The sequence below is a fragment of the Triturus cristatus genome, chromosome 5_2, assembly GCF_964204655.1.
Source record: "Triturus cristatus chromosome 5_2, aTriCri1.1, whole genome shotgun sequence".
NCBI lineage: Eukaryota > Metazoa > Chordata > Amphibia > Caudata > Salamandridae > Triturus > Triturus cristatus.
This window is the reverse complement of record NC_140588.1, coordinates 35,550,491-35,568,081: the sequence shown is the minus strand read 5'-3', so window position 1 is coordinate 35,568,081 and position 17,591 is coordinate 35,550,491. Positions and strand designations below refer to the sequence as shown.

The window sequence follows — 17,591 nt, the reverse complement described above, 5'->3', positions numbered from 1 at the left end:
GTCGAGGAGGAGTTCGACGCCGAAGGGCTGACAAGGGACTTCGAAGAGGAAGAGGAGCCCTATTATGAGGAAGAAGCCGAGGAAGAAGACCAACAATCGTTCTTCGATTCGGCGACATCTACCGGCAACGACGTCGAATGGCAAGATCTCGACACCGAAAACCCGGAGGAGGCCGTGGACACGTACCCCTCGAGGCCTTCGCCACCAGACGACATCGGGGTGTACAATATGGTGGTGAAGAGCGCAGCAATGGCCTTCGGCGTCAAGCTCGACGAGGAGAGGCCGAAAGCAGATTTTCTCGTCGAAACACTGCTCCCCATCCAGACTAGGAGCCAGTTCCTCCCCATGCTACAAAGCGTGATGAACCAGGGGAGAGAAGCCTTCAAGGAGCCTGCCACCTGTCGGTCGATCACGCCCAGGACAGAGAAAAAGTATAAACACTCCTCCCTGGACCCACCTTACATCAAGGGGAGCGTCACCGCAGACTCCATCATTGCCTCCACGGCCAGGAGAAGGGCCAACGTGCCAGCAACCTCGGGCCCACCTCCAGATAAAGAGAGCAGGAGAATCGACCTCACAGGCAGAAAGGTCGAGAGGAACGCCGCAATGCACTGGCGCATGGCGAATTCAAATGCACTCCTAAATAGACACCAGTACCAACACTGGGATGAAATGGGGGAGCTAGTAAAGCACCTCCCCGAAGAATACCGCCAGAGAGCCTCTCACCTGGTAGATGAAGGCAAGAACATCGCCAACTCCTATATAAAGACGGCGTTGGATGGGGCAGAGACTTCAGCAAGACTCATGGCCATAGGGGTCACAGAAAGGAGGCATGCATGGCTAAGAATCTCGGGATTCAAACCGGAAGTGCAGAACAACATCCTGGGCACTCCCTTCAACGGAGAGACACTGTTCGGAGCAACGGTGGACGAGAAGCTCACCCAGCTCAAGAAGGAGAACGAGACAGCGAGGTCCATGGGGGCCCTGCAGCTGAGGGGAATGAGACGAGGAAATCCCTCGAGGAGACCCTACGGTAGGGGTGGAAGCCAACAGGGGACGTCGCACCAGGCGTTCCAACAAGGTCAGCAGGGCGAAGGTCACGGACAAAGTCAGCAGAAGCAAAGCTGGCAATATCAACCTCGGGGCCAGTCCTTTCGAGGGAGAGGAAACGGACGTGGCCAAAGGAGGAGAGGGGGCGATCAGCCCTCCTCGAAGTGACTCAGCACGCAAGAAGACGCCCACCCTCGTCAGGCCCCCAAGGGTGAGGCGCAAAAAGGTGTCATCAGGGGGAAGAGAAGATCCAAGAGCCTACGAGCATACGTCACCGGTAGGCGGAAGGCTGAGGTTCTACCTTCAGGAGTGGCGGCGCATAACCACAGACAAGTGGATACGGAACATCGTGCAGCACGGATACTGCGTAGAGTTGGAGAAAAGACCTCCAAACAGAAAGCCGAAGGGAAGACAGAGATCGGCCCAAGAACTGGCAATACTCAGAGAAGAAACACGGAAACTCCTGCAAAAGGGAGCCATAGAGACAGTGCCGTTCAGGGAACGCAACAAAGGGGTCTACTCAAACTACTTCGTGGTTCCGAAGGTAGACGGAGACCTCAGACCCATACTGGACCTCCGGTACCTAAACAAGTTCGTCAAGACACAAAGGTTCAAAATGACTTCACTGCAGGAGGTACTGCCACAGATAAGAGAAGGGGACTTCATGGTCACCGTGGACCTCAAGGATGCCTACCTTCACATCCCAATAAACAGAAGGCACAAGGGCCTCCTAAGATTCAACATCGAACAGGAACACTACCAGTTCACAACCCTGGCCTTCGGATTAAAATCAGCGCCAAGGGTCTTTACAAAATGCCTGTCGGCGGTAGCGGCACACCTACGAAAGCAGGGCATACACGTATACCCCTACTTGGACGACTGGCTGGTCAAGGCAAACTCACACGAGAAGTGCGAGAGGCACGCAAAACGCGTAACGGACACCCTCACAAATCTGGGATTTTCCATCCACTGGGGAAAATCATCGCTGGAACCGGAGCAGGTAAAGATTTTCCTGGGGGCACAGATCAACTCCCTCAAGAGTACAGTAGTGCCCAGCGACAGGAGGACAGATGCCCTACTGAAGGAGACGCAGCTCTACCAGAAGGGGCGAGCTCTGACAGTGAGGGCGGTGAGCAAGATGATGGGGATGATGGCGTCCTGTATCCAGCTGGTGCCGAATGTACGCCTGCACATGAGACCATTCCAGGAATGGCTGCAACAGCAATGGTCACAAGCAAACGGAAGTTGGGAGGATCTAGTGGTTGTTACGCACGCAGTGCAGGAGGAGATAACTTGGTGGAACAGAGACAACATAACAACAGGGAGAAGCCTGACACCACCAAGCCCAACAGTGACCATTACCACGGACGCATCGCAGATGGGATGGGGAGCGCACATGGACAACCTCAGAGTGAGGGGTCTATGGGCTCCGGCAGACGCGGTCCGCCACATCAACTACCTCGAGTTGAAAACAATACTGCTAGCCCTGAAGGCATTCCAGAGACACCTGTGCGGGCAGAGGGTGTTGGTGCAGACAGACAACACCACGGCGATGTTCTACATCAACAAACAAGGGGGGACACAGTCGTTTCCCCTCTCATCCCTAGCTCAGGAGATTTGGAGATGGGCCATACCTCTCAGGATAGATCTACTGGCAATTCACCTACCGGGGAAGGACAATGTGGAGGCAGACTGGCTAAGCAGGCAGACCTCAGCATCGCACGAGTGGGAGCTCAATGGCCAGGAAGCGGAGAAACTCTTCCGGAGATGGGGGACTCCCACAATAGACCTTTTTGCAACACGCCACAATGCAAAATGCCAAAGCTTCGCGTCCAGGCAACCAGATCAGCAATCCAAGGGAAATGCCCTATGGATAAGCTGGTCGAGGACATTTGCCTACGCCTTTCCACCGATACCCCTGTTGCACAGAGTGCTCGACAAGTGCAGAACCAGCAACATGACTCTGATCCTGGTGGCCCCACAGTGGGCGAGGCAGACATGGTTCTCACAGATTCAAGAAATGGCGCAAGGCAATCCGTACAGGTTCGAGCGAAGAAAAGACCTGCTCTCAATGCAAAACGGGGAGGTCCTGCACCCAGAGCCAGAGACCCTCAACCTAGCAGCATGGCTCCTGAAGACCTAGAGTTCGCACACCTAAGGTTACCTCAGAGCACTATGCGAGTGCTACGGGAGGCAAGGAAACCTACTACAAGAAAGTGCTACAGCGCAAAGTGGAAGAGATTCACGGTGTGGTGCAGGAAGAAGGGCCTGCACAACAGAATGACAAGAGACTCAACGGTGCTGAGGTACCTCACACACCTTCTAAAGAGTAACCTCTGCTCGAGCTCCCTAAGGGTGCACCTAGCAGCGATCGTTGCCTACACCAGAGGTGAGAAGGGTGGAAGTTTCTTCAGCTCGCAGGTGGTGAAGAGATTCATGGAGGGAGCCAAAAGAATGGCACCCCCGAAAAGGTTGCCGCCGCCGGCATGGAATTTAAACGTGGTTCTGACGGAGCTCATGAAGGCGCCGTTTGAACCCATTCACAAGGCCAATCTACAAATGTTGACGATGAAGACTGCCTTTCTAGTGGCCATAACCTCACTACGCAGAGTGAGCGAGCTTCAAGCACTAACGCTACAGGAGCCCTACATTCAAATTCACAAGGACAGGGTAGTCCTGAGGACGGACCCACACTTCATGCCCAAGGTAGTGTCGGCGTTTCACATGAATCAGAGTATACAGATACCGAGTTTCTTCCAAAACCCGACTACAAATGCAGAAAAGGCCCTGCACACCCTCGATGCCAGAAGAGCGGTGATGCACTACATTGAAAGAACCAAAGAACTCAGGAAGTCGAAGCAGCTGTTTGTGTCCTTTGCTACTAGCTTCATGGGTAGACCAGTGACCAAGGGCACCATCGCTAGATGGATTGCCCTCACTATCCAATTCTGTCACAAACAGGCGGGACAGGAGCTAACGGAGGGGCCACAAGCTCACTCCACAAGGAAGAAGGGGGCCACAGTTGCCTTCCTGGCAAACACGCCCATCCAAGACATTTGTCTCGCAGCAACTTGGGCATCTGTGCACACGTTCACAAAGCACTACTGCGTGGACATTCAAATGAATAAGGAAGCACAGGTCGGACAGAAGGTGCTACAACACATTTTCAACGACCAGCGATCATCTTCCACCCAGCCACCACAAAAATAGGAAAACCGCTACAAAATCTATGCACAGCATAGTGAATCCAGAAAGATTCACGCTGCAAAACGAAAAGTTTCTTACCTGTCGGTGTAGTTTTGCAGCTTGAAGATCTTTCTGGATTCACTAGCGAACCCACCCACCTCCGCCAGGAAGATGAGGCTGGAGGAAGAGGGGGTGAAATGGATAGGATCAAAAAAGGTGGATACGTACAGAAATATGGACAAAAGGATTAATCAATCGCCTAGGGTTAAAAAAAAAAAAAAAAAAAACAGGGAAAAAAGAACCCGAAGATGGCGCCCCAAAGGTGGGACTTCCGCAGGAAGCACGACGACGTCACGGGAGGTGCACCAAATGGTGGACGTCGACGCCCACCTGGGCTACAAAAAAAAAAAAAAAAAAAAAACAAAGAAAAGACTACGAATCCGGACCCAACCACAAGATCGCGGAATAATGCACAGCATAGTGAATCCAGAAAGATCTTCAAGCTGCAAAACTACACCGACAGGTAAGAAACTTTTCGTTCTCTGCTCCTCAATTTTATCTTGTGTAAGTTTCTACTGAGTTGATACAGATAACTTGTAAATGCCAGTTCCCCCTGTAGGATATTTTTGCAGCGTGAATCTTTCTGGATTCACTATGCTGTGCATTATTCCGCCATCTAGTGGTTGGGTCTGGAATTGTAGTCTTTTTTTCTCTTTATTTAGTTTTTTGTGGCCCAGGCGGGTGTCGACATACCACCATTTGGTGTCCTTCGTGATGTTGACGTGCTTCCTCCGGAAGCGCCCACCTTTGGCCGCCATCTTCAGATTCTTTTTTCCGCCGTTGGGTCTGGATCGTTGCCGAAGAGCTCCAGAGTTTTTGGAAGAGGAATCAAGGAAAATCGCAGAATATCGACAAATCACGTTTTCAGCTACACCGGACTACAGGCCAGGTAACTGGAGCGACGAGGAAGAAGGTTTACGACCAAAACCTCGACGGAGAATGCGCTCACAGTGGGCTCCCTGAGCACGGGGATGGACAAAACACTGTTCAAGTTTTGTACCAATTGCCACCACAAGTACGCCCACAAGGATCAACATCCAGTGTACAACCTCTGCCTGCCGCTCGACCACAATAAAGAAGACTGCAAGGCGTGCTCGGCATTTACACCCAAGGCCCTCAGAGTAAGTGAGAGGCAGAGAAGGGCGGACCACAACATGCAGGGGCCACCTCCATCGCTCCGAGACTTGGGTCTCTACAGTGGGGAGGAGGACAACATCGCCGAAGGACTGTAGGACTGCACGGTCGTCGAGGTCCATAAGACGTCGAAGAAGGTAAGGGAGTCTTCGACCCCTAAACACTCGAGCGACACCCGAAAGGGTGCAGCTAAAGCCCCAAGCGACACTCGTAGAAGGGAAGCGAAGTCCTCGAAGGGAGCTCTGCCGCCGAAACACTCGACGAAAGCAGCAGCTACCATTCAGCCGAGCGGATCCTTCGAAAAGGACTCTCAATCTGCGAAAGCCCTCGTAAAACAGACAGTCGAAGGTTGCATTCGAAAAGGACACATCGGTGCCGAGAAAAGGGCTGACGTCGACGGCCCCGAAGAGAAGCGCTCCACCCCTTGACGCCGAACATGCCGCCGAGATGGAGAGGAAGAAGAGGAGGCTCGAGGCTGAAAAGGCGAGCATCCTGTAGCGGAAAAAGGACTTCGAGAAGATGAGCCAATACACCATTCCACCAAAACCCGCGGTCGAAGTAGAAAGGGTCGACGAGGACGCGGAACCGCCGAAAATGTCCGAACCAGTCGAGGATCTGGGGGACGAAGACTACTATTTCAAATGAGAAGGCGATGATCTGCAATCCTACCGGGACTCTGCGTCCTCGGAGGCACAAGACCTGGAATGGCAAGATCTCGACATCGAATCGCCGGAAGAAGGGGTAGACACTTACCCTTTGAGTCCCCCGCTGCCAGACGACATAGGGATCTTCAATATGGTTGTACAGATGGCTGCACAGACTTAAGGGGTGAAAATGGAGGAGAAGCCCAAGGCATGTTTCCTCCTGGAGACTCTACTGCCTCAGCAAACTAGGAGCCAATTCCTGCCCATGCTCCATAGTGTGCTGGATCAAGGAAGAGATGTCTTTAAGGAGCCAGCAGTATACAAGGCAGTGACCCCGAGAATGGAGAAGAAATACAAACATTCTTCAAAGGACCCTGCTTACATCCAAGGGTCGGTGCCAGCCGACTCCATAATTGCAGCAACGACTAGGAAGAGGGCCTATGTACCCACTAATGCCGGACCACCTCCAGACAAGGAGCGCAGGAGGATGGATCTCACAGGGAGAAAGGTGGAGAGAAATGCAGCAATACATTGGTGCATTGCAAACTCCAGTACCCTAATCAACAGGCACGTTTACCAACACTGGGATGAAGTGGGGCAGCTCCTAAAGCATCTACCAGACCAGTACCAACTAAGAGCAGCTCACCTGGTAGAAGAAGGAAAGAACATGGCGAACACCTGCCTGAAATCGGCTTTGGATGCTGCAAAAACATCTAGCAGGCTAATGATAGGAGTGACCGAGAGAAGACACGCATTGGCTCAGAATTTTAGGTTTCAAGCCAGAGGTGCAAAGCAACATCCTAAAGAACAAGTTACTTACCTTCGGTAACGCCTTTTTCTGGTGGATACAATATCTGCCTGTGGATTCCTCGCCTTGTGAATATCCCCTGCACCAGCATTCCATGGAATTTTTTCCCCAGTTCTCTACGCCGACGTGGACGTCAGAATACCTCGGCTCCGCTCGGGACTCCGTATGACGTCACCGGAGCCATAAGAGAGCCACGTTGGCGTGATGAAGCCAGTTCCACCCATTTTTTCCGTGCCTCCGAGGCGAACAGGTGGACCGACAACAGATTCAAAGTATACACAGTATACAACATTCGAACAAATATACATAGTACATATACAAAAAGGAAGGCTAAGGAACAACAGCATTTCCTATAAGTGTACCAGATAAAACATGTCAAGCAAGGCATCCTTTAAGGTATACAAAGGTGGTCAACGGGGAGGCGGGTGGGCCAGTGAGGAATCCACAGGCAGATATTGTATCCACCGGAAAAAGCGTTACCGAAGGTAAGTAACTTGTAATTCTGATGGATACATCTGCCAGTGGATTCCTCACCTTGTGAATAGATTCCCACAGCAGTCCCCACTCCCGGAGGAGGGTGTCCACCTTCCTATACCAAAACGTCCTGCAAGACAGCGCGCGCAAAGTGGCCCTCCCTCCTCATCTCAGAGTCCAAGCAATAACGCTTTGCGAAAGTATGGAGGGAGGCCCAAGTCGCGGCTTTACAAATGTCTGCCACAGGAACACCCCTGGCCAAAGCAGAGGTAGAAGATTTAGCCCTAGTTGAATGAGCTCTAATATCCTCAGGAGGAACCTTACCAGCAAGGGCGTAGCAGATCTTGATGGCTAGGATGATCCACATGGACAGTGCGCTTGTGCACAGCTTTGCCTTTAGATTGCCCAATATAGCCTACGAAGAGCTGATCATCCAAACGAAAATCTTTCGTTCTGTCCAAATAAACGCTCACAGCTCTTTTGGGGTCCAATCGGTGAAGTCTCTCCTCCTCCTTGGAAGGATGAGGGGGAGGATAAAACACAGGGAGAGTAATCAACTGCCCCAAATGAAAGGGAGTAACTACCTTAGGTAGGAAAGCAGCCCTGGTCCTAAGGACCATCCTTTCAGCATGTAATGATAAAAACGGGGGTTTCGAACTAAGAGCTTGAACCTCACTCACCCTCCTTGCCGAGGTTATGGCTACAAGAAAGACCATTTTAAAGGACAACAGCCTCAAAGGACAGCTATGAAGGGGTTCAAAAGGGGACCCCATCAAAAAAGTTAAGACAAGATTAAGGTCTTACTGTGGCATTACAAAGGGAGTAGGTGGAAACCTGTTAGTAAGGCCTTTGATAATTCTTAAAACAATAGGAGAGTTAAACGACGACGGCTGATCTGCTAGACACAGAAAAGCCGATAAGGCTGATAAATGGCCAGTAACCGTTGCCACAGCACAACCTTGCTGAGCCAAGGAAAGAGCAAACTGAAGCACATTGGAAAGATGGGCTTTTAAAGGGTCAATGGATCTCTCTCCACACCATTTTACAAACTTAGACCACCTGTATGAGTAAATAGACTTGGTGGAGTGTCGCCTGGCAGATAAAATGACATCCACCACATCAGGCGGGAGAGAGAAAGAACTCCGGTTGCCCCGTTCAATCTCCAGGCATGAAGGTGCAGGCTCTGGAGGTGGGGGTGAAGAACCTGCCCCTCCGACTGCGAGAGGTCTGCCCTGAGAGAGAGACGGAGCGGAGGGTGCGATGAAAGGTGAAGTAGATCTGTGTACCGCCCTTCTTGGCCAATCCGGGGTGATCAATATAACTTGGGCCCTGTCTTAGCGAATCTTCCTCAGAACCCGAGGAATCAAGGGTGTATGGGAGGAAACGCGTAAAGGAGTTGTGAGCCCCAACTCAACTGAAACGCGTCCCCCTACGCCCCCTGCATCGGAAACTGGAGACTGCAGAATGATGGGCAATGCGCGTTCTCGAGAGTGACAAAAAGGTCCACCCGAGGAGTCCCCCAAGTCCGGAAGACATGCTGAACTACCTCTGGATGAAGCCTCCACTCGTGGTCGGCGGAAAACTCGACTGAGACTGTCCGCACGTACGTTCAGCACCCCGGCCAGATGATTAACCATCAAGCAAATCCGATGGTCCCAAGCCCAAGACCAGAGCCGCAACGCCTCTCTGCAGAGACTGTACGACCCCACCCCTCCCTGCTTGTTGACATACCACATCGCAGTAGTGTGTCCGTCAGGACTTGTACCGACTGACCGCGAAGGGAAGGGAGGAAGGCCTTGAGCGCCTAACGTATCGCCCGCAATTCCAAAAGATTGATATGAGACAATCTTTCCTCTGGAGACCAAAGACCCTTGATCTCCAGATCCCCCAGATGAGCACCCCACCCTAGGGTGGAGGCATCCAATATTACTGTGGCCATCGTTGGAGGAAGATGAAGGGGCTTTCCTTGAGACAGATTGCCCTCCATGCTCCACCAAGACAGATACGCTGCAGCTTCTCTGGAGATCCTGATTGATTCCCTGAGATCTCCGTTGTGCTGATACCACTGGAGTGCCCTCATGTGCCAGCGTGCATGGTTGACCAACAGAATGCAGGAAGCGAACAGACCGAGCAGGCGAAGGACCTTCAGAACTGGAACAACCGCTCCATTGTGGAATAAAGGGATCCTCTCCTGAATGTCGAGAATTCTTTGAGGAGGAGGAAATGCTCGACACACAGTAGTGTCCAGTACCACCCCTATGAACAGGTTGCATTGAGAGGGCACCAGGTGAGATTTGGGCACATTGATCGAAAAACCCAAGTCGAATAACAGTTGAGATGTTACCTGTAGATGAAGTTGCACCATCTCTGGGGACTTTGCTTTCAGAAGCCAGTCGTCCAGGTAGGGAAAGACCGGAATCCCCGACCTCCTGAGATGAGCAGCCACCTCTGCCATCACCTTGGTGAAGACTCGAGGTGCGGTAGTAAGACCAAACGGGAGGACCGCAAACTGGTAGTGTTGCGACCCAACCGTAAAACAGATACTTTCTGTGCGACTTGAGGATTGGGATGTGGAAATACGCATCCTGCAAGTCGATCGACACCATCCAGTCTCCTTGTTGCAAAGCTTGAAGAACCTGTGCAAGGGTTAGCATCTTGAATTTCTCCTGTTTCAGGTAAAAATTCAAGACTCTGTGGTCCAGGATTGGACGCAATCTGCCGTCCTTTTTGGGAATCAGGAAATATGGGAGTAGCATCCATGACCCATTTCCTGCTCCGGAACCACCTCTATTGCACCTTTTTATAGCAATGCACCTCCTTTTGCAGAAGTAGTAGATGGTCCTCTGAGCAAAAACCCTGGCAAGGAGGATAAGGGGGAGGAAACTCCCGAAAGGGAAGGGCGTACCCATTCTCCACGAGGTTTAAAACCCAAAGGTCCGCCGTGACCGATTTCCAACCTCGCAGAAAGTGGGACACCCGATTTCCCCCCCCCCCCACAGGTCTCACATGATCTAGGATGGGGGATCTAGGGCTGCTTCCCTGAAGCTTCATTGGGAGCAGAGGAGGCTGAAGATGAGGAGGGATTGCGACCAGAACCTCTCCGGCCCCTTTGTCTTCCTCTATATGATCTATAGAGAGAATTTTGTTGCTGCTGCTGCTGTTGTTGTTGACGGAAGGAATGAAAGGATGACCTCCCAAATCCTCTATACTTCCTGAAGCCAAACCCCTTAGCCTGCGTCTGCAAACCCAAAGATTTCGCAGTAACCCTGCTATCTTTAAATCTTTGCAAGGCGGAATCACATTTTCCCCAAAAAGCTTTTCCCCATCAAAGGGTAAGTCGACTAGGGTGACCTGATCATCAGCAGAGAAGCCGGAAGAACGAAGCCAAGCCTGCCTTCTAGTGGCTGTAGAAGATCCCATAATCCTAGCCATGGAATCAGCCGTATCTAGGCCCGAATGATTGACTTGCCTAGCGGCAGCTTGGGTACCCACAACAACCTCCATAAAAGAGACCTTCTCCTCATTAGGAAGTTTAGGGGCTATCTGCTTCACCGAGTCCATTAAAGCATGAACATAGCGCCGCAATAAGCAAGTGGCATTAGTTGACTTAAGCGCCATGCTTCCAGATGAAAAGATCTTTTTAGCTGACTGTTCAATCTTTTTAGAGTCCCTGTCGGCTGGTGCTTGAGGGAAGGCGCCTGAAGATTGCTTCGAACAGGAAGCTTGCACTACAAGGCTCTCTGGTTAAGGGTGAGAGGAAAGGAAGCTCGGGTCCCCCGGAGCCACTCTATACATCCTTGCCACTTGTCTGGAGACTGCAGGTGAAGAAAGTGGCTTGCGCCAATCATCCATAACAGGCTCTAAAATAGCCTCATTAACCCCTTGTGTGCCCCGCCCTTTCCCCGCCCTGTGCCGGGCGTTGAATTAGCGGGCGGGGTTCATGACGAGATAGTCTCGTCATGGGCACAGCGCAACCGCGGCCCATGACGAGACTATCTCGTCATGGGCACTCAAGGGGTTAAAGGGCAACAAAGGCTCAACAATTGAAGATGGCGAATGAAGGACTTCAGTTAAAAGGTTTGGCTTGTACTCTGCAGAGGGCAACTGTAAGTCCAACAACTCTGCAGCCTTCCTGATGACTAAATGATAAGGAGCCAACTCTTGTGGAGGAGATCTGGCAGAAGAATGCTCCCATTCTGGAGTAGTATCTAGTCCACTTGGATCCTGAATGCCCTCAAATTCATCAGTGGAATCACCACCTTCACCTTCCTCCACTTCTTACCTATATCGCTCCTCCTCCATAATCCTCTGAGCCTCTCTCCGAGAACGGATCCGAGGGCACAGCGTCTGCGGCGCCGTACGTGGCGCGGATGAAGTCTGTGCCTGCGTCGATGGAGGCTCTGAAGAAGGCAAACTATCCAGTCGAGGCCGTGAGGATGGATCTCCAGACTGCGCCGGGAACTGCCATGAAGGAGCCATCGGCAAGAAGGGCATAAAAGGTGCCCAAGCATAATGTTGCGACACGCCCAAATTAAACGCCATTGGACCCACGGGACCAGAAGGTGCGCCGGATGGGAAGGCAGCTCTTTGGAAAACCCCATACATCGCATTGAGGAAATGCATCAGATCCGCACCCGGAGTCGGGAAATGCGGGTATGGGTTCGACCCTGAATCCGGTCGAAGTGTAGCCGGAGCCGAAGTATCATCAACTGGAGCCGCAGAATCAGCTGGCACTGGAGAAAGACCTTCCACCTGCTTCGGCTCGGCGTCCGAAGCCCGAGAGTCCACTGGCGCCGGTGTCAACCTGGGCGAAGGTGTCTTCTCCGGAGACACACGAGGAGAAGGGGAAGGCGAAGGAGAAATGAATTCCTTACTTCGACGTCGAGGCGACCTCGATGCCTTACTCTTCGACTATCGGCGCCGTGAGCTATGCTTCCTCTTTTTGTGCCTCCTAGACTTTGAAGAGTGCAAAGTCGACGACTCCGACTTCTTCTTCCTACCTCTCCTTTCTTTTTTCGTCTTGACCATGAAAAGCTTCACCTCCTTCTCTTTCAGGGCCTTGGGATTCATCTTTCTGTAGCTGGAACAGTCGTCCACATCATGGTCCGATGAAAGGCACCATAAACAATCTTCGTGGGGGTCAGTGATGGACATGTGACCCCTACTTTCCCGACAAGGTTTGAAACCTGACTTCCTCATCGAAGACCTGGCAAATCCAGAAACAGTAACCCACTGCAAGACTACAAAGTAGCAGGAGAGTGCTGGAAAACTGTTACGCGTCGTGGGTGTGGAAAAAAGGGAACTGACGTCATCACGCCAACGTGGCTCTCTTATGGCTCCGGTGACGTCATATGGAGTCGTGAGCGGAGCCGAGGTATTATGACGTCCACGTTGGCGTAGAGAGCTGGGGAAAAAATTCCGTGGAATGCTGGTGCAGGGGATATTCACAAGGTGAGAAATTCACTGGCAGATGTATCCATCAGAATACACCTTTAAATGGAGAGCAACTATTCGGCACGCCAGTGGTCGACAAGTTGACGCAGCTCAAAAAGGACAACTAAACAGCAAGGTCCATGGGAGCGTTGCAGTTCAGAGGAATGAGAAGAGGCACACCCACGAGAAGGCCGGGAGGTAGAGGAGATAACGTGCCTACCACATCGCACCAAACGTTCAAGGAAGGCTACCAAGGGAACAACAAAGGGCAGCAGGGACAGCAGCAGCAGAACTGGCAGTACCAGCCAGTCATTTCGAGGGCGCAGGAATAGACGAGGACAAACACGTCAACCAAGTGACTCCACCATGGAACAGGCCCCCACCCTAGCAACACCTTAGGGTGGGCGGAAAGACATAAAGAAAAACTACAGACGAATGTTCAACGACAAACAGTACCTCCAACACTCAACACCGGTAGGGGGCTGTGAGAAAGTGCCATCTTTCTTGCATGGTATGCCCCCACTTTTTGCTAAATTGCTGAATGTACTTTGACTGAGTGTACCCTGGGTTCCTGCCAATCAGGTGCCCAGGGCCTATGTTCCTTCCTTAGACCACACAAACTCCAAATTGGCAAACCCTAGCCACATGTCAGCCCCTAGTAAATGGTACCCAGGGCCTTGTGGCCAGGGAAGGCCTCTAAGGGCTGCAGCACTCATTGTGCCACCCTCAGAGGCCCTGTACCCTTGCGCACACACACACTGCCCTTGCAGGCTGAGTGTCTGGGTGCAGAACAAAACAAAGAGTCGACATCGCACACATCACTGTGTACCATGCCCATCACCTACACTGCCAAGGCATATGTCCGCCACCCCTCTAGCTGGGTGCATTACGCCTATGGTGTGGGCGCAGGAGCAGGAGCCCTGTGCCCCTACAGTACCCGGGTCCATTCCTGGGCGCTGTAAGTGCAGTGCTGTCATTTAAGAGTATATGGTGCTGAGAGCTCGTCAAACACGAGCTCCACAGCACCATAATGGCAACACTGAAGCCTGGGAAGTTTGGTATCAAACTTCTCAGCACATTGAACCCACACTGATGCCAGTGTGGGATTTAATGTACTAAGCACCCCAGAGGGCATCTTAGAGATGCCCCCTTACAGCTAACTTACAATCCACGTCTGCTCTGAGGCTGCCCAGGCTGCCACACAGCAGACACGTTGCTGGACCCCTGGGTGGGAGAGCTCCTGCTCTCCCGGGCCTGCAACAATGCACATCCTGGGTGAGGTGAGAAATCTCCTCCCCCAGGACGAGCAAAGGGAAGCTTCAAAGGCATGCCGCCATTTGGAGTTTCCCCAGGCCACTGCAACCCCCCACTCTGGCGGGAAGCTTGGCCGGAAACCCCATACAAGGACAGGGGATGTGCCAGCCTGCCCACCCCACCCCTCAGGTAGGGGAGGCGAGGTGAAGCACATCTCCGGGCTCTCGCCATCTTGAAGATGGGAGGCCCTACCCTATCAGGATTAGGCTACTGCCCCCCTCCCACAGGAGAGAGGCAGGATAGGGGGTGTACCCACCCCAGGGCAAGGACCCATTGGTCCCTGGCCTTCACCTACGTGTAACGCCCCTAAATCTAGTATTTAGGGGCACCCTGAACCTTCCTTCCTCAGATTCCAGATAGAAACCTACAAGAAGAGCAAGAAGAACAAGGACCTGCCCTGCAGCTGCTAAAAAGAGAAGACACCAACTGCTTTGGCCCCAGCCCTACCGGCCTGTCGACTCTCGAACCTGCACCAGCGCGGCATCTCTCGTGGCCAGCAACCTCACCAACCCTGGAGGACCTGGCTACCTTTTGGCTCTAAGCCCCTGGGACTCCCATGAGTAGAGGCTCTACTCAAGAAACCTATTTTTAACCCCCGGCAGCAGCCCGGAACCGCGGACCCAACACACTCTGCACCAGCCAAGCCTGGCCAGTGCCGGAGTGGACAAAGACCCTGAGGACGATCCCACGGCGACTGTGACCCCGAGTCCGGCACCCAAGGACCCCCCTCGACATTCCGGAAGAAGCCTGCAGCCTCAGAACAGAGTGCCACCCCAACCCTATCAACCAGAGGGTAAGATTTCCGACATCAAAAGGCACCCCTGCACCCGGCGCCCTGCGGCCCCCTGTGCCCAATCCCGGGGTACCCACCTAACCTACAACTATCCAACTTACCTCTCGAAGTGGTGGTGGCACCTGAAGCATCCTCGTCCCCGACCTTGCGGCCTTTTTCCAAACCGGAACATTCCCATTGATTTCCATTGAGCGCCCGAAGGCTCAAAAGCACCCAGCCGCCAGAGTGGCCCTGGCAGTGCACTCTCTACACTAACCTACTTCCCCACTTGCCCTGAGTAAGTGACCAGGAGCTCAGCTCCCACAGCCGCGTGGCTTGTCACAGCAGCCACCAACCAAGGCCCCCCTATCCCTCATAGGATAACATTGGGCCTAACTCTCTCTGCACCCGGCCGTCCTGAAACCGCTGAGGGTGAACCAACTGTACCTACCTGACACTGGGGGACCCCTGAGTCTATGCCCGGAATTTCAACTCTGCCAGTCGAGTACTTACCCGTAAACCGCTAACTTCATTTTCCTCATAGGGTAACATTGACTGGCTTTTTCTTCAAAAATCTTCTAAGTGTGAACTTTTCAAAACTGCAAATATTCACCAAAAATCAGCCAAGTGACAAAAACGAATTTACTCACCTGCTCCTAGGTGAGCTCCCAGTGCTGAATCTTGGTACCCAGCCCTGACCCTGAAAAGTGTCCACAACTATACTTACCTCTAACTCATTTTTCTCCCATAGGAAACCATGGTCTGCTTTTCTGTGAAATTTCTTCTAAGTGTCTACTTTTGCAAATTTGAAATATTCTTTTAAAATCGTACCATTTCTGCAAACGAAATTACTTACCTGTTTTTGATAAGGACCCCAGTCCTGGGTCTAGGTACCCAGTCCTGGATTACTAAAGTAACGATAAAGTACTCTACCTGCAATTTGAATTTCTTGCCATAGAGATCCATTGAATGTTTTCCTTGAAATATTTTCTAAGTGCTAACTTTTGAAATAGCTAAATATTATTTAAAAATCATTACAGTTATTAAGTCGACTTTCATCACTTGATTCTGAACACTGACCCAGGGCTGGATCTAGGAGCCAGACCTGGAATTCCAAAAGTAATCTGAAAAGTAATTTATTGCAAATAACCTGAATTTACCATTGAGCTCAATGCATTGTTATGTTTAGGAAATAGGATTGTTTATTGCAACCAACTGTGACTGTTTACAACAATTTATTGCTCAAGACACAAGTATTTATATTCAACCTCTCATTCTGAGAAAGTATATTTTTATCCCCTTTGTGGTTCTAAAAATAAAACAAGCATATATTTTATATATATAAACCATTGGCCTAGAGTTCAGTTATTGAGTGTGTGAAACCATTTGCTGACTGAGTGTGTACAATAAATGCTTTACACTGTCCTCTGGTACTGCCTTACTGCTCGACCAAGCTACCACTTTTGAGAGTAAGGTCATACCTAACTTTGACCTCTATCAGCCTCTGGGGGACTGTGGACTCTGTACACCCTGTACCTATTGGGGAACAGTATATACAGAGCCACTTTCTCACAGGGGCAGAATAAGAGACTTCATCTAGGAATGGAGGAAGGTCACATCGGACAAATGGATACTAAGCATCATATAATAGGGATACTGTATAGACCTAGAAAAACAACCTCGGAACAGAAAAACAAGAAGCAAGGCACACTCAGCAAAGGAGGTCACGCTCTTGCAACTAGAGGCATAGGAACTGCTCAGCAAGGAAGCAATAGAGGTGGTATCGCAAAACCAAAGGAACAAAGGGGTTTACTCAACTTACTTCCTGGTGCCAAAGGTGGACGAAACACTCAGACCTATCCTGGATCTAAGTTTCCTGAACAAATTCATAAAAACTCGTAGATTCATGAGGACTTCCCTGCAAGAGGTAATACCACAAATGCAGCTAGGGGACTTCATGGCTACTATAGATTTAAAGGACGCATCCTTACACATGAATTAATTAATTAATTAATTAATTAAGGAAAACTTATAATGCGCAACTAAGCCCAAAGGCATCAAGGCGCCTAACAAAAAAGATCAAACAGACCAGGAACCAAAACTACGGGTAGGCCTTGGCAAAAAGCCACGTCTTTAAAGCCTTCCTAAATGTAGGGACAGTGTATTGAGTTTTAATTTCAGAGGGGCAGGTATTCCACAATTTTGGGGCTAAGGATGAGAAGGCCCTCCCTCCCCATTTGACTCTTCGAAAGCGGGGAACTGACAGCAAATTCTTTCTCAAAGAGCGGAGGTTTCTTCCCAGGACATAAGGTACAAGCAAGTCCTTAACCCCCTCGGCCCCCACGCCAGATAAAGCCCCGTAAGTCATGCAAAGGATCTTAAAAACGGTCCTATCTTGGATCGGGAGCCAATGCAGACTCTTCCTGGCAGTGGTAGCCGAAGAAGTCCTAGAAGCATTAAGCACAAATTTGGCTGCCGCATTCTGGGCTGTTTGCAAACGTGCCACAAGGCCCTTATTTATGCCGGCATAAAGAGCATTGCAGTAATCAAGCCGTGAGGCGACCAATGCAACAACAATCTGCTTGCGGAGCCAAATAATGTCTGATCTTCCTGAGGATCCTAATGATCCCCCAACAGGTAGCAACGGTCCTATTGACCTGCTGCGACATGGAGAGAGAGGGATCAATCAAAACTCCCAGATTACGGGCCGAGTCCG

General features: G+C 51.2%; 1 protein-coding gene across 1 annotated transcript in view; it reads left to right on the top strand.

Annotated features, from left to right (window-relative positions):
* The window catches only part of LOC146822620 (uncharacterized), a 298,045-nt gene that overhangs the window by 142,231 nt on the left and 138,223 nt on the right, over window positions 1–17,591 (top strand). The window lies entirely within an intron of this gene.